This window comes from Lineus longissimus, chromosome 8 (genome assembly GCF_910592395.1).
Source record: "Lineus longissimus chromosome 8, tnLinLong1.2, whole genome shotgun sequence".
Classification (NCBI taxonomy): Eukaryota; Metazoa; Nemertea; class Pilidiophora; order Heteronemertea; family Lineidae; genus Lineus; species Lineus longissimus.
Window position 1 is genome coordinate 16,282,694 of NC_088315.1, and position 22,019 is coordinate 16,304,712.

General features: G+C 39.4%; 1 long non-coding RNA gene across 1 annotated transcript; it reads right to left on the reverse strand.

Annotated features, from left to right (window-relative positions):
- Window positions 1-196: 196 nt before the first annotated feature.
- Window positions 197-11,331, reverse strand: LOC135492627 (uncharacterized). Its single transcript, XR_010448096.1, has 4 exons — window positions 11,280-11,331; window positions 10,798-10,967; window positions 1,105-1,219; window positions 197-704 (listed from the first exon to the last, which is right to left on the reverse strand). It is a non-coding gene; the product is annotated as an uncharacterized LOC135492627 (long non-coding RNA).
- Window positions 11,332-22,019: the final 10,688 nt, after the last annotated feature.

Genomic DNA, 22,019 nt, shown 5'->3' on the forward strand with positions numbered 1-22,019 from the left:
AGGACCAATATTTACAGGTTTAGCATCACCAACATCGATATCATGCTCACGAATATTAGTCTTAGTTGGAGAAGCAGAGAATATATGAGAATAGTCAAGTATGAGACTCTTTACAGAAAATAATGACATTAAAGTCACTACCTGGTGAAGACAGGAAGACAAGACCAATTGAGACAAGACGAATGCGTCACAATTACTAAGATTATCTGACTAAGAAATCATTAAGAAGTTATTTAATAAGATTTTTCTTGCCAAATTTTTCCAATAAATAGCTAATTTAATAAGTAATCAAATTCTAACTTAATTGGTAAGATGTTGGTCCTGGATGATGAAAAAGATGCCTTTTCCTCTCAAATAGCCATCGTTTTCTCTGATTAAGTGTTTTACAAAACCTTTAATTGTTGTTATAAAGAAACATATAAAATTATGCATTATTCTGATGAAATAGGCCAAAATACTGAAAATACTCATTTTCGACGAAAATCAAAAAATGATACGGGCCTTAACGGGTTTCAAAACCCTTTCCGGCATAGTCACTTTAACATCGTATGCGTAGCCATCTAGTACTGTATATCTGACCACAGCTGGCCATACATGAACGTAGCTTGATTGAATCGTAAGAATGGCCATGGTGCAATAACATTACCCCCTGGTTCAACTATCCGTGCAGCGACCTGTTTGCTGCATGCCATGATGAATCCCAACTGAAAAAAATTAAAAAGGCCTGTCACTATCAGTCCCAAGCTATCAACATACATGTTTGATCAACGAGTGAAGGTTTTCAATCATAAACTTTTCCACAAGTTCACATCGAACAAGTGCTGCCCCTTATACTGCAATGAATTCCATGCATTGGACATGCTGGAAGGGCCACGTCTTTGAAAAACGCGCCAAAACCCTGTTCACGTGACCTGTATGTATCATGACTATGAGCATTTGTCTGCTGCGGCACGGCCCTTAAAAAATCGCAAGATATCGTGTTAGATTTGTGCCATCGTTTGGTATAATTACATCTACGAGATTCATCAAAACATTATTCTAGTCTTCATTCGCGTATTTATGACTTTTCATCGTTTCAATGCTCGATATGATGAAAATACTTACAACATGCAACACGAAATCCCGCATGAATTCGGCAACTTAGTAGCAACATCCGGGTCTTCAACTTCCAGTTGCCAAGTGTCATGAAAGAGGACGACGGTGATTGGCTGACACATGCCTGTATGAATAAAAGTCGTTAGATTTCTCCCTGAATAACGTCATGACTTTATTTGGATTTGGAAAATATTGAAATTTTTGAAATAATGATTTGTTCATGCGGTGGCACCACGACCATGCGAGCGGTGGACGGTAATATGTTTGGCAACATTTATCTTGGCCTCAGACATGCTTGAGGAACTTAAAGCTTTGGGAGCATATACCATTGCTGGCCGGGGAGACTGAATGCAAAACTTATCTGTTTAGACGTCTGCATCCAGAATTCTATAGGCAAAACTTGACGGTTTAGTTACTGCCTTAAGTGTTTTTTCCCACTGGGTGTCTTTGACTGCGCAATGGTAGTGAGAAAAAAATGCAGTCGTTTACAGTGAAAGCAATTAATTGTTATGCCCATACCTGACTAGTGACGTCGTTTATCCGTACACATGATGCGCAAATATCCCAGAATGAGGAACTTTATTTCCAGTAGGCGGCAGTAATTAGCGTTCCAATGCAAAATAAATTTCCACCTCATGTCAAGCCCATGTCAAATAACGGGTGAAGCAATATTTGTTAATAAGCTGGAGAAAAAACAGCCACATATTTGATATCTTCATATCTCTTTCGAAACAGAAAGAACAGAAAGTTCCCATTTGGTGCTATAAAACGCACCTGCTTTCTACCTAACCTTTTACTAGCATATATGAATTCAATCGGGGAAAATGGAGGTATTGAAGGTACTAGAGGTGTCCTTAGTTGGCAGTTTACCCTGCAGCCAACCAGTATATCATTACTTCCTAGGACATATGATTCAAGGTAGGCTTGGTGTTTCCTACTCCAGTAGGCCTTATTACCAGGCCATTTTGTCGTTTTCTTAACTGGCTTGTGTTTGCCCTTGTATTGCCTGGTTCTTCGATAAACCATAAACCCTTTCTTTCTGGTCTGTATGACCACATCGTTGTCCGAGGTGAATTCTAAAACCCTTCGTCTGGGAGGGATTTTCTTTTTTAACATGTTTAAAGTCACACCATTTGTTAAAACCGCTTCTTTAGTACTTTTTACCAACATGATAGTGTAAATAGTTAAACGTATTCTAGTACGATGTTCTTTAGAACAACTAATTAAAACTTTGTGGCCACTGTAGTGTGGCGTAAGCCGTGTTTTTATCCGAGAGCATGGATCAGTTCGAGGAGGGATCATTCGATATGCATGCCCTTTGCCAACAATATCACGAAGCTCATAAAACAGCCTCCCTGGCTTTTTTCCCAGTAAAGTAATAAATGAATTTCTGAACAAACACTGGTCCCTGAAAAGGTGCAAGTGAGAGCCGTGTCTAAATGTGCTGAAAAGTCGGAAGCTTAACAGTTGACGACTATGATAAAATCGAGAGATAGCCTGATAAACTCCACTTTTGCTCGAAATTCTCAGGTATCCTGAAATTGCATCGTAATACCAATAATCCCTAGGAGGATGTAGTTTAAAGGTAGGAGGTGAAATCTTCCAATGATATTTGTACCGTATTGTACCAATCAACTCCTATTTGATCACAATTGGAGAAATACTATTAGATGAGGGATTCATTAGTAACAAAATTAGACTCAGACCTTCACGGCTAACATGCATGCAAAAACCTCAGCAGCTAAGTTAGAAAAAACAAAGGCTGCCAGCCATCTTTTGAGCGACCTTCAGCCTTGTTTCAAATGCGATCAGCAGTCCGCAGAACACTTTGTATTCGCTTACTGTGCTTCTGATATGGAGCATCAAAATTAGCATCACCGATCACTATTCGGTATCTTGATTTCTCTACTTTGAGGCCATGCAGTTCATTCCAAGAGGGCTGACAGAGTTATTACCTCCAATGGTTTTCTTCATCCCGTGATTCGTGAACCGCAGGTTGAAATCGTCCGTGGAATATTTCAAAACATTTTGTATCATCTCCGATGAAGAAAACATAGGTGGCGCTATTTCGTATTCGTCCTCCATAAAAAACCATTTGATGCCGCAATGCCTCTAGTGTAATGGAATCGTAGTCCTGGTAGAATGCCATGCGCCATAACAGACCATGGGGCATCACCTCACGGTAGGAAAATGTGTGTGAAGTGATGCTACTTTCGATGCTCTAGCTCTACATCCCAAGCACAGTTAACTATACGGTAGCGCCACGGCGGTTTGCTGGTAGTATATCATATTTGGGCGGTCACGCATTTGTGTTTTCTACGTCTTAAAGCTGACATGCATGCATAAAAACTCCAGCGGCCAAGTTCTGCCCTACTTTTAAAATACTATGATTGGAGATAAAGCGTGTTAATCAACAGCGTTGTTATTTTAAACCCATAACTTATTCCATTAATGAACTTTTCCTAAAACAGTTTCTTACAATGAAACCTACTAGTGATAGAATTCTGTCTAATGTAATGTCCACTGAACGGAACCCATGTGAGCCGTTCAGCCAAAATAGGTCAGTCATGTGACCAGCAATATGCAATTCGAGTAAATGGATCAATGGATAAATGTTGGACATTTTCCCTGATCTGATAAATTGATGCCAGCATGTTGACGACAGTAGTTCGTTTTCTTTTTATCGCATGAAGATGCCCATCACCTAATTTACTACGAAGTAGCTACATGTGTTACTCTATTCTTGATAGGTGATGAACGTCTCCTCGGTCAGAATTTACTTCTTTTTCAGCAGTTTGTTTCAGTGGTAATCAGTTTAATCAAGCAGGACTAGTGTGACACGCATAATAAATCCTATCGCCTCTAAGTTTCATTGCAGAAAAATACATGATGGGTTTCGACATTGTCGTTTTACATTGATTGTTGTTTTTTCTGGAATAAAAAAATGACCTCTCAGGAGCCCTGAAAAGTTAACTTTGAAACAAGTGATGGCACCCCCTTGTGGATTCGATTAACCTTTGGCCTGTTGCTGGATTCACACATTGAATGGGTGCTGCGAGACATTTTTTGTAAGAAGAACTGACAAATTGTTTTTGTTTGCCAATCGATGACTTTGTATAAACCTCTAAAACAGTTTTTGACAATTTATTGTTCACTAATTAGATGAAATAACTATTGTGTTTTATGCATTGGCCACCTGTAACGGAGATTCCTCTGGTTGCATTAATAATGATTGGGACAAAATGCCTTAAACCGGTTTTCCTGGCGTAAAATGAGCTTAATTTATCACTAAATACACATTAATGTTTGTCAACAAGTCTTGTTTCTTATGATGAGTCCTCTGGAAGTAATTCAAGTTGCCAAACGAGTCTACTGCTAGATCATGATCCAAATACCTAGGTAATTTTATACGAAGCGTTCTCATGAAATGTTCAATGACTCCATTGTAAAGCCCGCCCGTTAAGCAGCAGACAAGCGGTTTAAAATCCAGTCCAATATAATGCCCTTGGAAGTTCGAATATATGAAACGCACCCAGCTTCGAGAATAACCTTTTATATTCATCTTGACTTTGTATGGAAATTTGACAGATCTGATCAGATTAACAGTTGTTGCTGTCTTGTTGTAAAAGGATACTGTATAATGATCTTGCCTAAACCCAATTAAAAAGTTAAAAATCACCTCCACATAGAAAATACGATAGCCACGTAATCCATTTATTCCTAGTACACCATTCGTAAAAATGATTTTTCTGTTATCAAATATGACATCGTATATTATATACACCCTCGGCCCTCTTTGATTTACACTTATAGTACATGTAGCAATTTTTTCCTCAACAACAAGAGACAAACAGTTTCTTCTCCACTTGAGGTAACTGAATGATCTTTTCAAAGTAGTTTTTATGAACATCTTGTCCTTATGAACAAGGGAAATGTGACCAAAACTCTCCCTGATAAAATCAAAATATTGAATGTCTGCTTTCTTTAATGACGAAGTAAAAAAAACTATACTGTCATAACTACAATAAGGCCTGATTTTACCAAATTCTTCTCTGGGCCGGGAAAGCCACACATTATGTACTACGCTGTAAGTAACACTGGTTTTATTGAATTGGAAAGTCAGTACATTGTCTCTTGACATTGCCAGTAGATAGCCTTTGCGATAACCAAAACCAATATAGTGATACTCATTCGACGGAATGGAAGGTACGATTCTTATCTGATGCATCAATTTCATGGCAACATGCCCCTGCTACGAGAGATGTTTAGCATTGCATTAGCTGTTGGGTTCCTTAGGTTCACTATTTTTAGGAATTGGGCTGTGTTTTCAATGAGCACATTTGTTGAGCACATTATCATAAAATGTTATGTTATTACCAAGAATTTGAGGATTAATTATTAATTATTTCTGCGAAACATAAGTCAACATGATTTTCTAAACATTCTGAGCAAATGAAGCGACATTGATATTGTACCCGGGTTTCAACCCAGATTCCCCAAACTATGCGCATGATTGTAGGAGGAAATTAAAAAATATTACCTTTTCTTGGAACATGAAGCTTCCCAATTTCCCAACCGCATGTTCTTTTCCCAAGCATGTTCCAGTCTTGTGACTAAGCTGACAGCAAAACCCATTGCCATTTGGCACAATATTAAATGTTGAACAAACCTTCATCATGACGCAGATGATGCTGCAGTGTAAAAATGACGCCGCAGCGAAAGATCCGAGATCAGGATTTAGAAGCTCTTTGTTGATAATCAACTGTTGGAATAGTTTATTCACTAAAAGCTGTGTCATTTTAGCTGAAAGGATGTATTACATTTATCAATTGGTTTGTGCAAATAAGTGTGACTGTTGAAAAAATACCATCAGAGGTGTCACCCTGGACAATCAAAATCCTAAACTCAGAGCATTACGCGCTTCTGAGCATATCAGTAATTGAAGTTTCACCTGAAAACTTCCTTCCGGTATGTTGACTTAAGTAAACATGCTTTTTTTCTCAGAATATGGCTCTTAAAGGAATATGCCATTCATAATTACTGGTGCTCCAGGAAAATAGATATACAGTTATACACAATGCCGTACGCAGTGCAGTTATTTTGCATACAAAATTTGCTGAAACTTGGTATTTATATTACTTGTTTATCTGTCTACACAACGGCCATGCTGAAATTTATATCAAGTGGATATTTACGCAATTGGACATTTTCAAATTCAATTTAATTGCAAGTTCCAATTTTTTTACGAACGGCATAGGCCTTTGATGCAAACAACTTTTTACAAGCAGAACGTCTTCAACGTGCATTCATAATATGCAAGTGTCCACTTTAACGTAGTCTTGAGCCGAGAGGTATCGGGTGCATCTAAGCTCTCACGGTATTTCTGTCCTGACGTCTCTTGTTGGTTCTTGAACTACCGCGGCTTGCAGGGTGTTTACCACCATGATTTTAGGCAATATTACACCATACACCCCTTTGCAGCTGCAGCGCTGAATTATTCTTTAGAACGGGCAACTCCTCTTAGGAAAATCCGCTTTAATGAAAAGGGAATCTCACTCTTGACCAGCAATAATTAGCGTTATACATGTAGTCTCAGACGAGTGATCAGACTTTAAAAGAAAGATCTCGGCCATCAGAACAGCTAGTGACCTATTGTTTGACTTTGTGGTCTCATTAAAAACTGAGATATTCGAAATTAACCCATGCTTATTATAGGTGAAAGAAAATCTACAAAATATATGATAGTTTTGACAGGTCCACAATATGTAGGTGGTTAAGTGTCTCATCAATGCAGGTTGTAAGACGATGACCTAGGAGGTTCCAGTCCTGTTTGGGAATTTAAAAAAATCTTTGCAAAAATAGAACATGATGAAACACGTAATCTTTTCGTAAGTTATGCTACCCATGTTTTCTTTCTCCTGTTTGGAGGATCCGCAATACCTAAAATCTTTTTTCGTACCCTACCGATACCACCTTTTTATACGCCCGTCACAAAACGGACATATTATGGCATGTGTCTGTCGTGCGTTGTGCGTCCGGGCTATAACTTTAGAACCGTAAGAGATTTAACTCTCATTTTTTTGGTAGTAAGAACAAGGGACTGGTAAGGTTGAGTTCGATATCTGGCGTGTTCTCACTCACGGTTCGGCCACTCTGGGGTAGTATGTGAAAACACAAACAATGCAATAATTCTGCCAATTTTAGTCACAGCTTGGTGAAAAATTAATGGCAGATACCTCACGGAAAGGGACATAATACGTTGTACTTGTTTTGACCTTGACCTTCTTTTCAAGGCCACAGACGCCAGAGTTTGTGTCAAATTGCGAAATGTTCACATTTCGTAAACCACTGAAGCTATTGATCCCAATCTCTGTACATGTGTATCCCTCGATGACAGTTTTCACAGACTAACTTTGGACGTTATATCATTCCTGGCTTGGCCACCAGGGGCATTATGCAAAAACACAAAAAGTGTGAGAACTCACTCAGTATTGGTGGCAGCATGCAGCTTGCAGCAACCGGAGATTGAAGATTATATATAATTTCATTCATCTCAGCCATCTATTTACCGCAACTTGACAATTACGTATGCCCTCTTCGAAAATTTCGGTGAGGACAAATGCAATACTCTATCGTTAGGTAAAGTTTGAAATCTGGATGCCTTTTTTACCTGAGGTCTTAAGTACACCCATACTTGGAAACGCAGGGAATTTCCAATTTAGACAAGAAAAATAAATTTGAGCAAAAAAATAATAGTACACAAGAGCATATCTGCAGGTAGTTGCAGTTTAACAATTACAGCTGGAGTAACTAGCGGGGAGTGTGTGGGGGGGCAGGGGGAAATGACCCCCCCCCCCCCAGAAGTCGCCAGAAAATGAGAGCCTCGGGCAGAGCCTTTTGCCGCCCCCAACACCAAAAAGCTAGCTACGCCCCTGGATTACAATGTACCAGTAATGATGAAGTGATGACATGATTTTTGCCCAGTCCTGGGATCTGTTGAATCATTTTGAATCTGTTGTTTTGATGGGGCCGGAAAAAAGTGTCTTAGAAATAGATATTTATTGTCCTATTTTTGTAATTTGTGCAGACGCCATAATACTGCGCTTTCTCTTCTCCCCTTCGAGAAAAACAGATAAGATCAGTGTTAAAACGTCGACACCAACTCCTGTGATATTTTCACCATCGTTGCATACTTCTATGAACTAAATGTGGCTCACATAAAATGCAAACAACTACAGATAGAGAGAATAATGGTCATTTTTTAAAGCACTATGATGAGTGTTAAGACTTGGCACCAGGACCTGTTTGCTTATATCTGATCTATTTAAAGACTTATAACCAGTATTTGGAATAAATGTTACTAAGTATAAGACATTCAGATTTGCTTAAAACTTGGCACATATGTTTACCTATGTTTGAATAGTCAACCTATGCTTGCTATCAGTTTGGAAAAAAAACCATTTCAATTTACCTTAAATGAAATATTGTGTGAAATATTTGAAATTAAATTTCTTGTCATAATCTGTACTCAGACATAGCTTGGACAGAATCTTTCACCACCGCCAAATAAAATAATATTCATAAGACTAATTATATAGCGCTGAATCCAACTGATTTCAGTCGCTCAAAGCGCTTCATATTATTACTCCTAGCGATCAGGAATGCGAAGCATTTTCCGGCTTATTAACGGTTTCTCTAACTTTTTGCCGATTTCTCCGACATTTCTCCGATATTGTCCGACTTTTCTCCGACTTTGTCCAAAAGGTCAGATTTCCATAAAACTTGAGAAAAAAAGGTCTTCCCAAAGTAGGCCATTAAAGATCAAAGGCCTCGATTGAATTGGGTTAATGAAGGGTGATGCAAACACCCAGAGTAACCCTAAAACTAGGCCTATTTTGATAGCATAAGGAAACAAAGCCTCATATGAATTAAAGATATTTTTGATGTACTGAACTGTGTAATTTACAACACATTTACAGTATCTATTTGCATAATACAGACTTGAATTGAATTGTACACCATGCTCAAATCTAATTGCAAAATATATTTTTTTCAATAATTTCACTTCCAGTTCAGGAATAATGTCATTTCCTACATGATTTGATGAAATAAACTGCATAACATTCAATTGCAAAACATTAACATTTCTAGCCATTTTTTAAAGCACTATGATGAGTGTTAAGACTTGGCACCAGGACCTGTTTGCTTATATCTGATCTATTTAAAGACTTATAACCAATATTTGGAATAAATGTTACTAAGTATAAGACATTCAGATTTGCTTGAAACTTGGCACATATGTTTACCTATTATTTGAATCGTCAACCCATGCTTGATATGAGTTTGGAAAAAAAAACATTTCAATTTACCTAAAAAAAAATATTGTGTGAAATATTTAAAATAAGATTTCTTGTTATAATCTGTACTCAGACATAGCTTGGACAGAATCTTTCACCACCGCCAAATAAAACAATATTCATGAGACTTATATAGCGCTGAATCCAACTGGTTTCAGTCGCTCAAAGCGCTTCATATTATTACTCCTAGCGATCACGAGTGCGAAGCATTTTCCGGCTTATTAACGGTTTCTCTAACTTTTTGCTGATTTCTCCGACATTGTCCGACTTTTCTCCGACTTTGTCCAAAAGGTCAGATTTCCATAAAACCTGAGGAAAAAAAGGTCTTCCCAAAGTAGGCCATTAAAGATCAAAGGCCTCGATTGAATGGGGTTAATGAGGGGTGATGCAAACACCCAGAGTAACCCTAAAAATAGGCCTATTTTGATAGCATAAGGAAACAAAGCCTCATATGAATTAAAGATATTTTTGATGTACTGAACTGTGTAATTTACAACACATTTACAGTATCTATTTGCATAATACAGACTTGAATTGAATTGTACACCATGCTCAAATCTAATTGCAAAATATATTTTTTTCAATAATTTCACTTCCAGTTCAGGAATAATGTCATTTCCTACATGATTTGATGAAATAAACTGCATGACATTCAATTGCAAAACATGAACATTTCTAGCCATTAATTTGAAATTTTGAAACCAATTTGCAAAAATCAGCCATTTCTGTATGACATCTCGTATTAGAAAGTCTCCCCTGCTTAAACATGGAGAGGCCCAACCCAGGTGCACTCATGTGTGACATGCAAAGGGTCCAAGGAGAGGAGCTATAAATTGGTATTCACACTTAGGGTCACTCTGGGTGTTTGCATCCCACCTCATTAACCCAATTTAACAACGGCCTTTGATCTTTAATGGCCTACATTTGGGAAAGCCTAGTTTTTTTCACAAGTTTTATGGAATTCTGACATTTAGACAAAGTCGGAAAAAAGTAAAATCCGGACAATGTCGGAGAAATCAGGAAAAAGTTAGAGAAACCGCTAATAAGTCGGAAAAAGTCTCCCACTAGTGTATTCGCCTGTACATTCGTGATTCAAGCTCTACTCTCTAGGAGTGTCACAGGTCCAAGCTGCAGCTAACATTCATAGTTTGCCATCTCTGCCAGCTAGGTGCCCATTTATTTCTTGGTGGAGAGAAGCAAGTAGAGTAAAGTGCCTTGCTCAAGCACAGAAAGACGAAACACGACCAATCGAACCCACGACCTCCTGATTATGAGTCCGGTGCTCTAACCACTACGCCACTGATCTTCCCAAATAGCCGAGAGAAAGATGTACCGATATACTCACCGTTCTCAAACATAGGTTGGACAGAATCTTTCACCACTGCCAAATAGCCGAAAGAAAGATGAACCGATATACTCATATCGCACGTAAGTCCTTGGTTATTGTGTAATGTTCTTCGATAAGGTGCAGAGTCGAATCAGAAGAAAATTCAAACAGGCGAAAGATATGGTAGACTGGGGTAATTGTAGCCCCGGTTTAATTGTAGCCCCTGCTAATGACATTGATTGATATCCCCATACATCAAATACTGCAGGGGCTACATATAAACCGGGGCTACAATTACCCCATTCAACCCTATATCATATCCTACCGATGTCTTTCAACTCATACTCTGTCCCTGGATGGACTTCCTCGACAACTACATGTATTCTTAAACAGGTTGTGAACCAATTACTCAAACGAGTTCCGTTATTGAAAAGTCATTCTACAAGGGGCAACATGGGCCTACAATTTATACGATAAGTTGAGCACAAAGTCAGACAAACCCGAGGATGTTGAAACAGTTGGGCATATACAACATGTCGGACTGCAAATTGGTATATAAATATGAGTCACACGCAGAATACAGAGTTCTAGGCCTATGAACTCAACAACGGAATGGGAATGACGTAAGGATCGATAATTTGTGAAATCTAGCTGTCCTTGAAGCTTTTGTTCGTACCACAATTGTGCTTTTGTGGCTAAATTTCTTTTTTGTGAAGAATTGCATCGATTGGTAACATGCTTTATTCACTCGATTTTTCAGACATGAAAAGAACATTTTGTATTGTAGTTGAATTGGTTATGTATCAGATTAGTATGGACGCAAAATTATCAATGAAAACAGACTTTTAAAAGGTTTTTAAATGTATGATTTAAAACGTTTTGTCTGTATGTAGACCCGGTATTACAATCTTTGAAAAATTTCTACAGAATTTCTCTATTTATTAGGACTAGTGACTGTTTTAAAAATCGACTAAGAGAAAATTCCTATATTCATAATCAATATATATCATAGTATCAGTGAATTTGTTTGTATGTTAAGGCTATTTCAGTATTAAACTTGAAACAGAGTTGTCGAATTCAATATCGATAACTTGTTCAAAATTAAATGACAAAATCCATCGCATAATGACCTGAGGGATTGTCCTTCATATATAGCAAGAGTACGTACATTGCCACGTCATTTAGATACTATTTCCCTCCGTATACTTATTTCCTTTACTGTCCAGCTGTTTCAACCTCTCCGGTTTCACGTGTCTTCTTTAGGCACACAGGTTAAACTTTTAACCATCTAGACCCACTTTTTGCCAACTGCTTGGCTCAGACCGCCCTTCAGCAGGCCATACTGCCTGGATGGACTGACCAAGATCTACTCTAGGTCCATCAAGGGGAGAAATTGACTTCTTGCGGTCCCGCTATCAGGATACCTCTGTATATCCAACCGTATTTCTTTGTCGCCACACGCATCTGATGAGTCTCTCTTGACGAAACCGCATTTCCTGCACCTTCATGACCTATCAGGCACACATGGTTGCTTCATACCATCAGTGCACGGTGCCCAGTAGCCAAAATCCTTCATTTTGGTCCTCTCTTGTTGCCATGAGCAACAGAGCATGCAGGCTCAGGCTACGATGTCACTGATGACGTCACAAGGATGCAATGACGTCATCATGATGTCATGACGTCGGGTCAACAATCACAGCTGTCAGACAGTCCCTGAATGATCTCTTCATTCAGTTGCGGTCATGCAGGCGCAGTGGACACCAAATTGCCACGTCAACATCATTTGTTATCATTTCCTTGGTGTCCACTCACTACGAACACCAACTCTCGTTTTTCTCTCGGAAAACCCTCGAAATCTGCATCGGTCACGAAATCTCTCGTAAATCACTCGTAAAGTGCAGGGACGCCTAATCGGATTACACGCTCAGTGGCGATGCCTCTCGTAAAGTCTCGAGTTCTTGAATTCCGAGACCTTTCGTCAGTTTTTCGATACCTTTCGAGAGTATAATCTATTAAACGGTTATTTTCATGTTGGTTTGCAAGGGGCGCGATAAGTCCGACCATTGTGATCAGCGTGCTCAATATTTATGATAGTTGTTAGTTCCACAATGAAACATAGGAGGCGGATAAGATACGCCGTTGCCTATCTTTTGTAAAAAGTCATCTATGCGAACCAGAGGCAATTCATTTATTGAGTGTCGTTCCCGGGCAGGCTCTTCCCCTATCATAATTATGTTGATGACAATCGATGCGTTTATTTAACGCGTTGGCCTTTGATGATTCCAAATAAGCATTAAGAAATAAACATTAACCTCATTAAGTGTGTTTTAAAAAAAGAATTGTTATTTTATAATTTTACTCGATCCGCAATGCATGGTACGAGTGCGTCCATATGACACCGTTGACGGTGGCTATCAGTGTGAATCGGGTTTAGCCAAGTTCGTATCAGAGCGATTCCTCGTGTCAGTGTATTGTACACTTTTTTCCGCGCTTCACGTTCGCAAGGCGGAGATAGACTGGCGCGTCGACATAGCGTTTTGTATTAGTAGCGCGTTTTGTACTAGTAGCGCTGTGCTTCAGAAATTAACAGTAAAAACGTCAGTCTGTCATTACTGCAGCCTCTGAACAGACAAAATCTTAAACCACCAGATGCCATCATATTTTTATACATATGTAAATAAAACCGCAGTATCAATAAATGGTTCATGATATTTGCTGCTCGGGTGGTGCATTAGGCAACAAAACGGCAAAATAGCTGTCAATCACATTATCATTTAGCCATTATCACTGTCAAAGACCCTTATTCGTCGGTGATTATCTCGCAATATACCACATCGGATTATCACACCAAACTACTAATTTCTTTTTTGGATCATTCATCATAATAAGACTTATACGAACAACACTGAAAGACCACAATTTCCTGATGTCAGGTAATCCTTTAATGTGTGTATATAGAAATGTTTCTTTTGAGCTAAAAATACATTTGTCCCTCAATCAAAACAGGTTTTCTTTTTTATTTGACCAACAATAAACTTGCAAGGGTTACATTCACCTTACTTTCCACTTTTTCGTCTAGCAAAATATGAACTTTCGAGGATCTAAGTTCCCGAAAGTGGATGTTTAAGCCAGTGAAACATCATTCCTGTGTTTGTCCCCCATATTTAAATGTTTCCATACAAAAGCAAACTAGAAGAAAAACCGTGAGGTGAAAACAAAAAATGTGCCAATCTGTGTTTAAGCGTTTCCAAACAGCGAGGTTTGCGAACATATGACGCAAGAGCCAATTGATTGCTTTTTTACATAGATATTCCAAAGGCAAACATAAAATCTGGTGTTTTCTCCACCACATAGGACATTGAGATGTAGCAGGGTCAAATTATGGTGGGAACGTTTGGAAAGGTTGGCGTGTCTTCGGAAGGTGGACCAGCGTGAAATCTAGGAGCCGTAGAGCACTGACAAAACTGAAGTTAAGAGTCGCCCGCATACACTGCTCTACAAGTAGGAAGAACAGTCTAATGGCCACATTCATTCTTTACGCTGGGGGCCGGGGGGGGGCACGACTTGGAAAAAGTTCAATTGATCGGATCATTTTTCAATAACACTGTAATCGGTCAATGTGTAACAGAAATGATGACAGAAATGTGATGAGCTCCTGTCAAATGGTAACCCAAATGAAGGTTGTCAAAATCAGTAACCTTGGCATATCAACTCTCTGATCTCGGATTACCCTTTTTTGATACGCACTGTATAACTTTCCATCTTACTTGATGTTTATCGTTCATTGTAATGAGGCAAAAATCGCCGTCACCAAGCGCAATACTCAATCTGTGTTCATGAATTTGTCGTGCATAAGCAGTCGCTCTGCTCTGTGATGAGTCTTTAGCGATCTCCTGAATTTGTCAGTCGTCTGAAGAATTTAGTGGTGTGTTTTTTCCACAAGACACTTGTCTTAAACCAAACTAATTCTCACCAAAGTCAACCCACTGTAAGGACAATTATACCGAACAGGGTGACATGAATAGATTCAAAATAACCTCCCGGGGAACAATAGTAACTAATTACAAAATTCGAGACTGTGTATGCCACTATTAGTCACATCATAAATCGACCTAAATATTTCTGACTGTTAACAGCATGACGGGCGCGTCCCATTTGTCTTTACTTGTTGATTTGCTGGACATGTGTGAGACAGTCGCAACATAACTTTGGACCAGGTGGTAAGGATTATGTTTGATTGTTTCTAGAGATACAGCCACATCTTTTTGGGAATAAAGTGAATTGCAATTCCTGGAGAGACATTCACTATCCTGTTATTCCTTGTCTGTTTAGGTGTGACATTTACATGACTAATGGGAGACTGTCGCAACATAACGCGGGCCTAAAAGTCAGATATGATTGTTCCTACTAGTAGAGAAAGACACATCCCGTCTTTCCATGTATGTTGAGATGTTACAATAATAAGATACTATCGCAGCATGACGATGACCTAAAGAGTTGGAATAAATTGCAGATTGTTCCTAGAGAGACACGTACCGTCTTTCCGAGTCAGTTGAGGTGAAACAGTAGGTGACTATCAGATAATAGCGCAGGCCATACGGTGCAGGACTAATCGCAGATTTTTCCTGGAAATATAGTCACATCACCGTCTAACCGTGTATGTTAAGATATGACACTAATGCAAGATGTCGCAGCATATCGCACGCCTAACACGCCTAAATGTAGTGGAATATAGTTGAATGATTCTGTCTTGTCCGTGGACAAACAGTCAGACCCTGTCGTCTTTCCATGCTTGTTGAGATGTGACACTTATAATAGGCTGTCGCATTATATCACATGTCAAAATGCGTGAGAATATCCATGTTGGCTGAGATGTGAGAATAATAGGAGACTTCTCAGCATATCGCAGGTCTAATTGGTAATTATAGTTGTTGATTGTTTATGTGAAGACAGACACTGTCATTCCCATTCTGTGGAGACCGAGACCAGAGTGCAAAAGCATAACGTGGAGTATGGGACTATCACATCTTGTTTTTCATATTTGATTTATGGTGTTGGGACACTGAAACAAGACTGTCATTACAGTCACAGCTTTAACGTAGGAACCGCGTAGTTGAAACAATTGTTGATTGTCCCAGGGAAACAGTCACATCCATCCGTGGCCTGTTAAGTAAATACTTACATGTGACAGTCACAACATGACGCATGCGGAAATTTGTCCTGCTATACAGTCAGAAACCGGGGAGACTATCAAAAGGACAGAGTATATATGTTGGGATGGCCATGGATCAGCAGTTACGCTGTGTCTTGCCATCCTTGCTGAGTTGTGACACGGACACTGGCATAATACAGTCAAAAGCGTAAGACAGATTAAATGAATGCTGGAGATTATCGCTGATAGTTTCTGCGACAGGGTCATATATACCTCTAGCTTTGTTGTCTTTTGAGCTGAGGTGCTGACATGACTGACAGGAGACAGTCACAGCATAGAGTTGGACCAATATTCCTGCTGCAAGGCGAGGCGGTCGTCAGGATCCCTAATCAGTTTACAAAACATTGACGTTCAACATGCTGTAAATGTAGGTAAATACTAGTATATTGTCATGTTCATGTAAATTGTATCTAAAGGACTTCCAAGACATGAACAATGGGTTCTGTCATATTTACACACCAGGCTGGGTAGGAAACATCTGGTAATATCATTATAACAAAAGTAACTGTTGACATAATATTATGATGTCAGTTGCGATGTAAAAACCAATGTCGCTGTTATTGATACCATTCTGATAAGTCTAAACAACATTTCTAGACCTTATTCAACTATAACATATTGACATCAATAAAATGATGTCATGATAGGCGGGCTCTGTCAAATTAGTCAGAATGAATTAGTGGTTGATTAGACTATACCATGTTGAGAACTCACAGTGTTCAATATCTATTTAGTTTTTCATGGAGGGGGGGGGGGGGACACCCAACCGTGGCCGTGTTGAAAGGAGTGACTTAGCTTTATGCATTTTAAATATAATGTAAAGGCAGTATCTTAAAGTCTAGCTGAATATAACTATGTACATTATTGTTCTTTTTTGAGTGGTTTTGCAGTTGTCTGAACTCGGCCTACGAGCAATAGTTTTTTAACAATTTATTTTACAAAACCAAAACGGTACTTCGCTCTAGCAGAAACGAGTAATTGTGAAGGTCGCTTTCAAAAATGTGACATCAAATCCGGTAGTAGCTTAAATTAAATGAAAGTGTATTGAATATCAACACGGTTAGTTTTAGGAACATTATCGTTAGGATAAGCGACTTTCATACTCGGTCATAAAGCGTTCAAACTCAACAAGAACAAATATATCTCAAAAACTACTGTTCCTATCGAAAAACGGCAAGAAACGTTGTCAGCCATCAGTAATTGCAACGATGTGTGATTGTTTTTCAACCAACAGCCCTAAATGCAAAGCTAGCTTAACGTTTCGAATATTTAAGATCATTCACATTATCAAAGTCACCTTTTCGTCGTTTCGATCCAACTCTTCAGCTGGGACCTGCTCATGACATGCACAAAGTCTACTACTTTTGTGTTAGCCACTCATGCATTATTGTCAAACATGAATTGACTGCCTCTGGCATAGATAACTTTCCTATCAGAAAGAAGAATTGGCGGTTCTTGGGAAGCAGCCGACAACTTTGCTATGCTGCCCTAAAATCACTGTTGGTTCATACATGAAGCTGTGCTATAAACCTGGTCTTATAGAACAGTGAAAAAAATTCCCGTAGGCTGCTTCTTTCTAAACGTCTCTGATAGATGACTGTCTGACTCACATACTTGATCATTGTTCGATTAACTAGCCTCGGGCTTTTGCCCGGACTGACTGACCATGTTGCATCACTATTAAGTAAACATTCAAAATAAATTAGGTGCAATTATCCACCTTTGGTTATGTTGGTGTAAGACCCATGGAATGGTCTGATACTGTTGCGTTTTAGTAGAGAAATGCAGATGATATTTTGGGTATATTGCAGCACATTTTCATAGAGCCCCATGTTTCAAGATAGTTTCAGGAAGATTTGTTTATGAAAAATTTCGTATGTAGTGTAGTGCTGCTGTAAGAATTGCAACTTTCTGTTATGACATTTCTTAGAAATTCGAAGACCATGCAAAAAAGTACATGTAGTCAATTAATTCTAAATTGGTGTACGGGCCTAAAGGAGAGATTATTAAATATCGAGATTTTCACGTGATTTTTACTTTGTCAGATTGTTGCCATTATTAATGAATAGACCTAAATATTCTTTCGTGATCTTTTGATGCCGGCCAACTGGCAAAGTTAAAATGTAACTCACAACATCATTTCAATATGTTTTTGATTTCATATTCGCCTAAGTGGACAAACGTTTTGAACGAATGAGTGTTAGAAAAAGGTATTTGAAGAAAAGGACAAGTTATCAAAATAGCGCAAGGAAATGATAGTTTGGAATAATCATATTTTCATGATATTTCTAAACTGACCTTTTTATTTGGACAGTTTAGTGATCGTTTAACATTACTTGAAACGCAATTGTTAACACTCCCATGCCAACGTTATGTCGCTTATACATGTACTTATGCTTTATACTTTTATATGACTGAAGATATAAGGCAAGTAGAAAGCTGGCATGCAGTTTCGTGCCAACCATCTGTTAGTTTCAAATATAAACCAAAAAATGTCCAAGCCACCACAAAAACATTTCGTGCTCTGAACTTTCCTACGTTAAATACGGGTCCTGAAGACTTTAAGTTGGAATATTTTTTTGCTTCAAAGTTTTTGACTATATCTAAACCGAACATGTTTTCTCTTGTCAACGAAGTTTAGTGCAGCAAACTGCAGAATTGCAAATTTCTATAGAGCCCATGGAATGTTTTTCTTAGCGTTTTATTGGATTGTAAAGCATTCACTTGGTTTTGAAAAGGGCCATCAAAGTCACACTATGAGAAAGATTTACAACATATTTGTCAAAGTAACTGTGGAGTAATTAGGGACACCATTCCAAAGAAGGGATGTGGGCCGTTTATTGAGAATATTCGAATGGTTCATTTCGTATTTCTCTGACTGGGGTAACATGGCCGATACAAAAATGGCCAAAACTGAAAATCATGACTTTGAAACGAAAAAAAGTCCCAACTTTAAGTCTTAACGGCACTTCCCTTTTGCGTATTTTAAAGTGAAAATTTCAGAACTTGATGGAGTTTTTGTCGGCCCGAACCTTTTCTCGTTTTTGTTTGAACCGGATGGATGGTTTTACACAAATTCATGTATTTATTCTACTTGCTTCATTTGCAATACTCGGTCCTCAGTGATATTGGGTCATGAAGGCAAAGTACCCTGCGTATCGAGGCTTTAGCCCTTAAAAGGCCGATTTTATACAGAAATTACACTTTGGGCACGTCTCACTGGAGGGGCAATGTATCAAACTGACAGCATGCCCTTTGGAAGTGCCCCACATATGAGCGATTAAAATCGGCTGCAACGATAATTGCTCGTTTGCGGCGGCCATCGCAGGTTGCATCGACTTGCCTCCATTACCTCCGGTCATACAACAGAAGAAATACGAGTAATCTTCATCTACGAGTATCAATATAAACAGTAATCACAACATATAGTATTGTTGTAAACAGAATTAGTATGTCATGAAACTATTCCATTGATATCCTAACATGTTTAACGGGGGGACTTAAAATTCACACCACGACAAGGCCAACTCAACAAAATGGCAGACATACGGCAGAGGACTCAATGCTTTCTGAACAGGTAACGGACAAATGCAGGAGATTTCTGAAAACTCAGCAAAGCATTTTAGACCAGTGACAACTTATGCACGCCCAATTAAACAGAAAGTGAGTTTAGCATTTGGAGACGGAGGTAATTCCCTTATCACACTAAGTCATATGAACTCTCCTTGCCAGCTAAAGGATGTAGTCTCGATCCTATCCCCACGTGGCTCCTGAAGAAATGCGTCGAACCACTCTTGCCTGTACTAGTGAAGATCATCAACCTGTCGCTTGAGACTGGCCACATGCCCGTCCCTCTTAAGTTCGCTCTGGTCAAACCGCTACTTAAGAAAGCAACACTTGACAAGGAAGTACTGGGGAATTACCGCCCGGTGTCTAATTTGACTTATCTTTCCAAACTTATCGAGCGGATAGTAGCAATGCGCTTAAGAGATCACATGTTGTTGAACAATCTATACGACCCAAACCAGTCCGCCTATCGCCAAGGACACAGCACAGAAACTGTACTGTTGCGCATTACAAGTGATATCCTGGGCTCACTTGATGTGGGAAAGGAGTTTCTTCTAGTGCTGTTGGACCTATCCGCAGCCTTCGATACGGTGGACCATCATATACTTTTGAGTCGACTTCAACATCGCATTGGCCTTGCGGACAGGGCATTCCAGTGGTTTGTGTCTTATCTCGCAGGCAGAGAGCTTTCAGTTGCAATCAGCAACATGTGCTCGGACTCTGTTGTCCTCGAGTATGGTGTTCCCCAGGGCTCTGTTCTTGGTCCTGTTCTGTTCACCATATACACTCTACCACTCAGTGCTGTTATGCAAGAACATAATGTTCCATACCAACTGTATGCTGACGACAATCAGCTTGAAGCGTCAGCCCCCTGTGGCGATAGTTTGCAGAGCAAGCGGATGGTGACACGCGTGGAATCATGTGTTAAGGATGTGAAGGACTGGTTATTTGAAAACAAACTAGCGCTCAATGCCCCCAAAACGGATGCGATTAACATTGTTTCATCGCGCAGAACTGGATCTATTGCCGGAATATCAGTTGATGGAGTATCGGTACCAAAGTCTGACTGTGTCCGGGATCTAGGCGTTCTTCTGGACCAGGGCATGACAATGCAAGCACATGTAAAGAAGATATGCAACGCTGCATATGCCAGTTTGTATAGTATTGGCCGTGTTAGTAGATACCTTGACCAGGATAGCCGGGAACGTCTGGTCCATGCCTTCGTGTCCTCTCGGCTTGACTGCAACAATGGATTACTTGCTGGTTTACCGAAGAAGACACTTGCTCCATTACAGCGTGTTCAAAATACTGCTGCTCGCATCGTTTGCAGAGTCAGGAAGTTTGATCAAATAACACCCACTCTGATCAAGCTTCACTGGCTGCCTGTGGCAGAAAGGATTGACTTTAAGGTGTTGCTTCAGGTGCACAAGTGCGTACAGGGTGCAGCTCCCCAGTATCTGAGAGACCTTGTTTCTGGGAAACCTGCTCCCCGCACAACCCGATCAGGTGCTTTCTCGGAGCTGGTGGTTCCTAGAACCAAGACTTCTTTTGGGGATCGTAGTTTCAAGTGTTATGGACCGCGTCTATGGAATACTTTTCCATGCCACATTCGGGACACTGTGGACACCGAAAAATTCAAGGGAGCGATAAAGACCTGGCTGTTTGTGCGAGCTTTTGGAGAGGGAGCGCTGTGAGCAAGGACTCTGTCCATGGAATAGCGCTATAAAAGAGACTATTATTATTATTATTATTATTATTATTATTATTAACAGCTAATACATTGGTGATTATCTCTCTGAAGCCCAAATACATGCTGGAAATGCCTTATAAAAAAACAGATTGAGGCCACTTCCCTCAAACACGGTGCCAAATGCTGTGTCCCAAAGTATTCACTAGCAATGCGCCAACCAATTGGCGAATGACATTTTAAAGGGCATTATTACCAAGCTGTAGGCTGCCTAGTCAATTTCCACTCTGATGTAGCAGCCAGTTATGTCAATCCCGACTAAAAGAACATGTGTGCACCGATCATTTTTGCTCGGGTCGATGCATTAAAAACGCGCTGCGCGATGGCGAGAACCTTCACTGTGACGTTACTGTGAAGGCACTGCTTGTGGTGGTTCTAATTCTTCTATCAAATTCGCTTTATTATTATACCAGACTTTTATGATAATCCAAGGACTTTTATTTGCAATTTTACAACAAATTCTTTTGTGTCATCTTCTCTCAAGTTTCACTTACTCGTAAACTAAGCAGTTAAAAAGCCGTCGCAATTTCCCAGCAGACCAACTTTATTAAAAGGTGGAGATGATGCTCAAATATTTCCAAATCTGCGATCAATTAAAAATTTTGCGATAAAAGCAAGATCACTGTCCACACACACTGACCGCCACATTTCTATTTGCTCATGTGTTAGCGACAACACTACGCTGCAGTAATATATATAGCCTAGCAGAAATCC